The following is a 6,000-nucleotide window of genomic DNA, read 5'->3' as shown; positions in this document are numbered from 1 at the left end:
CATTTTGCGTGATTGTGTCTTTTCGATGTTGGTCACTCTGACAAATTTCAGTTGTGCCAATTGTAGGGAAACAAAACAATTAAAGTTTTTGAAAGGTTATATTTTCAAATACAAAATGGAAAGTTACATTTAGTTAGTACTATACACTTCTGCGTCATCCTTCACCCAGTCAACACGCGGTTGTTCTCGTTCTTTCCTATCCTATAGATTCCTTTCCTTGACCCCTTCCTACCTCTTGCCGTTAGTACAACGTACATTTCGGAATTAAACTTTGTGAAAGTTTCTATCCCACTTCTACGTTATCCTTCATCCCAACAACATGTGGTTGTTCATTCTTCCTATCCCTGAAATCCCCTTCCCAGACCCTTCCCTACCCCTTGCTGGTGGTAGCTCATCCTATTCACGCCGGTAACCAGGCCGGATGCATCGTGGGATACGCGAAATCGTGCATTGAAAAATTTAGATTGTGATTGATGATTTAATATAGTGAAAGTGTCGATTCGGGAAACAGGGTACATACCCGACGGTTTTCTTGAATCTCTAAATCGTGCTGGCAAATTGCCTCGTAGAAACAAAAACAAGAAATACATTTAGTTAAGAATTTAAGAGAGCTGCGTTAGATCAGTGATTTTTCTTGTACGTCTTTAAAAATTTCGTTAAAATTTATGAAAAAAAGTAATATTCATCTAAAATGAAACAAAGTTTCAATTAGCTTGAGAGAAATGAATGCACTTTAAAATATTTGTTTTATTAGTCTGATAATCTTGAATCTTATATTGAATCTTATTAAGATGTAATTCTTAATAAAGTGTATCTGTATGAGTAAGCCTATCATAATTAAAAAGAACTTTAATAAATTCATTTTGAAGAGTCTCAACAGTAGTAAAATTAGTTTGAGCACACACTCCCCAAACAGGGAGTAAATACCTAAGGTGAGACATCAAGAAAGCATTATAAATATTATTTTTAGTTTTTGCAGTTAAATAATCACGACATCTGTAAATAACTGCAATCATTTGCATTACTCTTTCAACAACACTGCAGATATTTTCCCGCCAAGCTAATGCTTCATCAATTATTAAGCCCAGATACCAAATTTTTTCAACTTTCTGAATGTGAAAATCATATATACCAATATTGAAGTTATCAACTTGTGTATTTTTTTGTTTAAATAACATGTATTTTGTTTTATTAGAATTAACTTTTTATTTATTAAAATGCAACCAGTCCATATATAGTTTGAGATCGGTATTGATGTTATTCTCTAAAACAACCTTGCTACTACCTGTATAAACTAACACAGTATAGTCGGCAACAGTGAAATAACGCGCAGTGAGATTAGCAAGCTTTAAGTTTAATACATACAAGGAATAAAACAATGGTTCGATTACGGAACCTTGTGGGACGCCATAAGAATTAACTAACACTGAACTACATGTATCATTTAATTTTACATATTGTTCGAGATATGTTTTAAGTAAATCAAAAAGTACTCAACTGAATCCTATTTTTTCGAGCTTATTTAAAAGTATATCACAACATCAAATGTTTTTTGCAAGTCGACAAATACGGCCACAACTAATTTCTTTTTATCCAATGCTCGCGATATGTAATCTACAAAATCAACTGTTGCGCTAAGAGTATTACTGTTCTCAACAAACCCATATTGGTAATCATCAAGTGGTAAATATTTATTAATAAAAGACGTGATCCTTTTTTTAATTATTTTTTCAATAATTTTAGAAAAAACACTTGTTACCAAAATTGGTCTGTAGATATTCATCGAAGACTTATTACCTGACTTAAAGATTGGAGAAATTCTAATTATTTTTAGTCTCCTTAGAAAAGGTTCCAGTAGTGAAAATATTATTTGTTAACCTTACCAGAGCCCCAGTAATACTCTCTTTCAGATTAACAACGTCGTACACCGATATGCCATCATGTCCCGCCGCAGAATTTTTCTTTAGTGTTAGTATGATTTCATTTACTTCGAATTCAGTTATTAATTCTACAAAAGCAGTATTAGTACAGCCAATCTCAGGAAATGAATTTTTTTTTCCCAAATACCTAACGTCATTTTCCAACTCTTTTACAATACCCACACCGACATGAGCAAAATGGGCATTCATTTTATTTGCTACTTCAACGATGTTAGTTATTTTCCCATCATATGTTTCTAACGAATCAATATAAACTTTATTAGGACCCTTACCAAGAAAATTATTAATAAATTTCCATTGTTTTTTAACATCTTTCCCTGTTCTGTCCCATTCCTTTCGAAAATGTTGATTTTTTAAAACTTTAATTTTTGTAAGAACTACTCACACATCTAACGTCAGTGTCGTCAACTTCATTACCGTTATTTAATATATTTTTTGTTGGCAACACTGAAAATATTCAGAGTGACTAACATCAAAAGGACACAACCACTATAAAAATGGCGGCTACCAGGCAGTGGTCATAGAAAAACAACCAAAAGGGGTTTATTCTGTGGCAGTGGTCATTTTTGGGTATCGTAGCCATATGCATTAAGCCGAGTTTACATTGGTATAGTAAACGGGTTAGTTACTTGTACACCAGTAGCTTGTAAGACAACAACTAACCCAATGTCAACCTATCAGGCAAGTACTTGTGCAAGTAGCCAGGACAGGCAAGTGAATAGCCAGCCCATCTACTTACTTGCTTACTAGCCTTCCCCTTCCACTACATTTCGCACTAGCCAGGCAATTTGTTTAGTAACTAGTCGAGTGTAGACGGGTCTGGACGCGTTTTGGCAAGTGAAAAAGTGAGATCAGTGCGGTAGGTAATTTTCTTAATTTTTATTTGGTATTAAAATGAAGTGGTCCGAGGGGGAAACCGTTAAATTTGTGGAACTTTATCGGGAATACGAGTGTCTCTAGAATGTTACCAAACTCAGTTACAGAAACAATCAAATGAGATCGGCAGCTTTGGAGAAATAAGTGCGAGATATGGGTGTTGATGGATTCACCGTAGCCGATGCTAGGCAAAAACTAAAAAGTCTGAGAAATACTTACAGCCAAGAGTTGCAAAAAATAGAAAAATCTATTAAATCAGGAATGGGAGCTGATGATGTATACACCCCAACATTAAAATGGTTCCATATTATGCACGCATTTATGAAAGAGACAAAAGAAAAAAGACCAACTCAAAGCTTACCATGTTAAGTTTACTTTCAAATTACAGATAAATTAATTAGTAATAATATTAACGTAACTGAATTTTTTTCGGCAAATCTTTCATAATATTATTTAGTAGGTAGAAATTCTGAGGTTAGATTTCGTATTCTAATTTTCATTGTACCGCAGTGTAAGGGATGACCCATTTATCTTGGAGTATTAACTCATTTCATAAAAACGTAGCACTATTTTTTTAATGGGAAATTCAGCCTATTAAATGTTAGGATTTTCTGACCAGTTCTACGTTTTTTTTAAATTACGGTTTACTTTAGGACTTTAGGACTATTTTAAATTTCTATGTACAAAAAACTAAAAAAAAGAAGTGTATTTTAGCTTTTTTATTTGTTTATTTACATAATAGTGTTACCTAATGTAGCTATTAAAATATAGGCCCTACAATTAGAAGTTATTTTGATTTCAACACAATGCGTACTAAATAATAATAATAATAATAATAATAATAATAATAATAATAATAATAATAATAATAATAATAATAATAATAATAATAATAATAATAATAATAATAATAATAATAATAATAATAATAATACTAATAATAATAATAATAATTAATAGCGTAATTCATATTAGTAGATATAGGTATTTGTTTTTTGATAACACAAATAAAATTAGTAAATTCTTGCTTCTTGCCATGGTACTGCTCCTTCGTTGTTAACGTATCTTTTAAGGTAATCCCGGAAATCTCTAGCAAGTCGAGATGATTTGTAACCAGATATTGGCCTTGCAAGATTTCTCAAATTTGACACCTCAGCTCTCCATTTTCCTGGAATTATTTCTCCCGTGTCTATATTTTCTTCATCGAAACAGCCTGGTGTAAAATAAGTATTTGAATCTGTTTTACGTAGCCAATTATGTAAGGCACAATAAGCTTTTACTATTTTGTCAACAGTTGCTAATTTGGAAGCAATTTTTTTCTCAAATACTCGAAATCTGCTAACCAGAATACCAAATGCATTCTCAATGATACGCCTTGCGCGACTCAGGCGATAATTCAAAATTTTTTCTTCTTTTGATAATGGCACAGAATTGAATGGTTTAGTTAAATACGTTTTTAGAAGGAAGGCATCGTCACCAACTAAACAAGTTCCTTCTGGAAGTATGGCTTTTTCTAAAGCTTCGTACATCGAGCAGTTTTGAAAAACCCCTCCATCGGATACAATACCATTACATCCAACATCGATATAGGAAAAACAGTAATTGTGGTCTGCAATTGCCATGAGGACAATACTATTATGTCCTTTATAGTTGAAAAACTCTGTTCCACAGTTTGGAGGAGCTTGAATTAATATGTGCTTATGCGTCGATAGCCCCGCAGCACCTGGGAAAATTCCATCTTTGTTGGAAACCCCTCTCTATCTGTTTCCAAGCTTCTAAAGTAGAAGAGACCTGAAAATAATAATCATTCTCAATAGACAGAAGAACAATGTTTGATTATAATATTTTAATTTTCCCTTTTTTTCTTTTCAGATCTCGCAGCCAATTAGACAAAGTGAAGAAAATCCGAAGAACGAACTGGAATCGGAACCTGGTACTTCTAAAGAAACATCAAATGCAACTTCTCAAACTACTACAACATCTGTAGTTTCTGAAGTTCAAGCCTTAAAACAGCTTCTCAGAAAGCAATAGCACGCAGTTCCTTAGCGGGATCAAAAAGGCGATACCAGGATTTATCAACCGCAGTTTCAGAGCTTCGTGACATTAATTGTTCCTTACTGCAATCTGGTAATGAAGAAGATGAATTTGAGGCTTTTGGAAGATATATGGCCATCGCTTTAAAGAAGCTTCCGTTACACTTGACCCTACAATGTCAAAATGAGTTGCAGACTACACTGACCCGATATAGGTACATGAGTCTTACTCCATCACCCTTAACGTCACAAAATCTACCAAGTCCTACTGGATCTTCCCATTCTTCTGGTAAAACCTATTGGGGTTCAAACTATTCAACCCAACCACCGTTGCAGTCGCCGCAATCTCCTGGATACCAACTACCGTCGACGCCGGTACCGTCTTCTGAACAGCGTTCACCTCTGTCATCTCCTGTACAGCAACCACCTTTATTATCTCCAACAATTTCCGATTTACCACCGGCACCTCTTGACCAACAACAGCAATCATTCTCGGCTCCTGGATACCAACTATTGCAATCAACTTCAGAACAGAATGTATCATTATCGTCTACCACATCAACAAATAATAATTTGCAATTTGAAAATGTAACCTTTGAAAATATTAATTATTCCGTCTCGAATATTAAAAAAAAAGGTCGAAAAGAACTTTAAGTTACACTTTCGTTCTGTATTCTTGATTTCATTTTACTCACGTAATAATGTCTTCATTAATTTCATATGTTTCTATGTTTAAATATACATATACATACATTTATAAGAAAAAAATTATGTTTAACTTACCTTTATATACTTATTCAGTGCATCATAAATTGCGTCGCAAACTTCTGGTACAAACTTCGATATTGACGTCTTTGGAACTCGAAAAAGCTCTACTATTGATTATTTGTGTACAAATTTAAATGATGTGTCATGTAGAGTACTCTTATCTGGTATTTCTGACCATGAAGCCTGTTTCGGGCCTGTTTATAATATATGTTTAATTACTTAAATCAAGTTTATTTCGATCTTAATTATTTATCAAGTTATCAAGGCCAGACTGTAAAGAAATAGGGACGCTGCTCCAGTCACACTGAAATAAGGTGATCCCTCTGTTTTCGACGCACACCCTTAGTGATTATGTAATGAGCGAAATAAAATAGAAACAAAAT

This window comes from Anthonomus grandis, chromosome 3, assembly GCF_022605725.1.
Source record: "Anthonomus grandis grandis chromosome 3, icAntGran1.3, whole genome shotgun sequence".
Lineage (NCBI taxonomy): Eukaryota > Metazoa > Arthropoda > Insecta > Coleoptera > Curculionidae > Anthonomus > Anthonomus grandis.
This window is presented reverse-complemented; position numbering follows the sequence as displayed.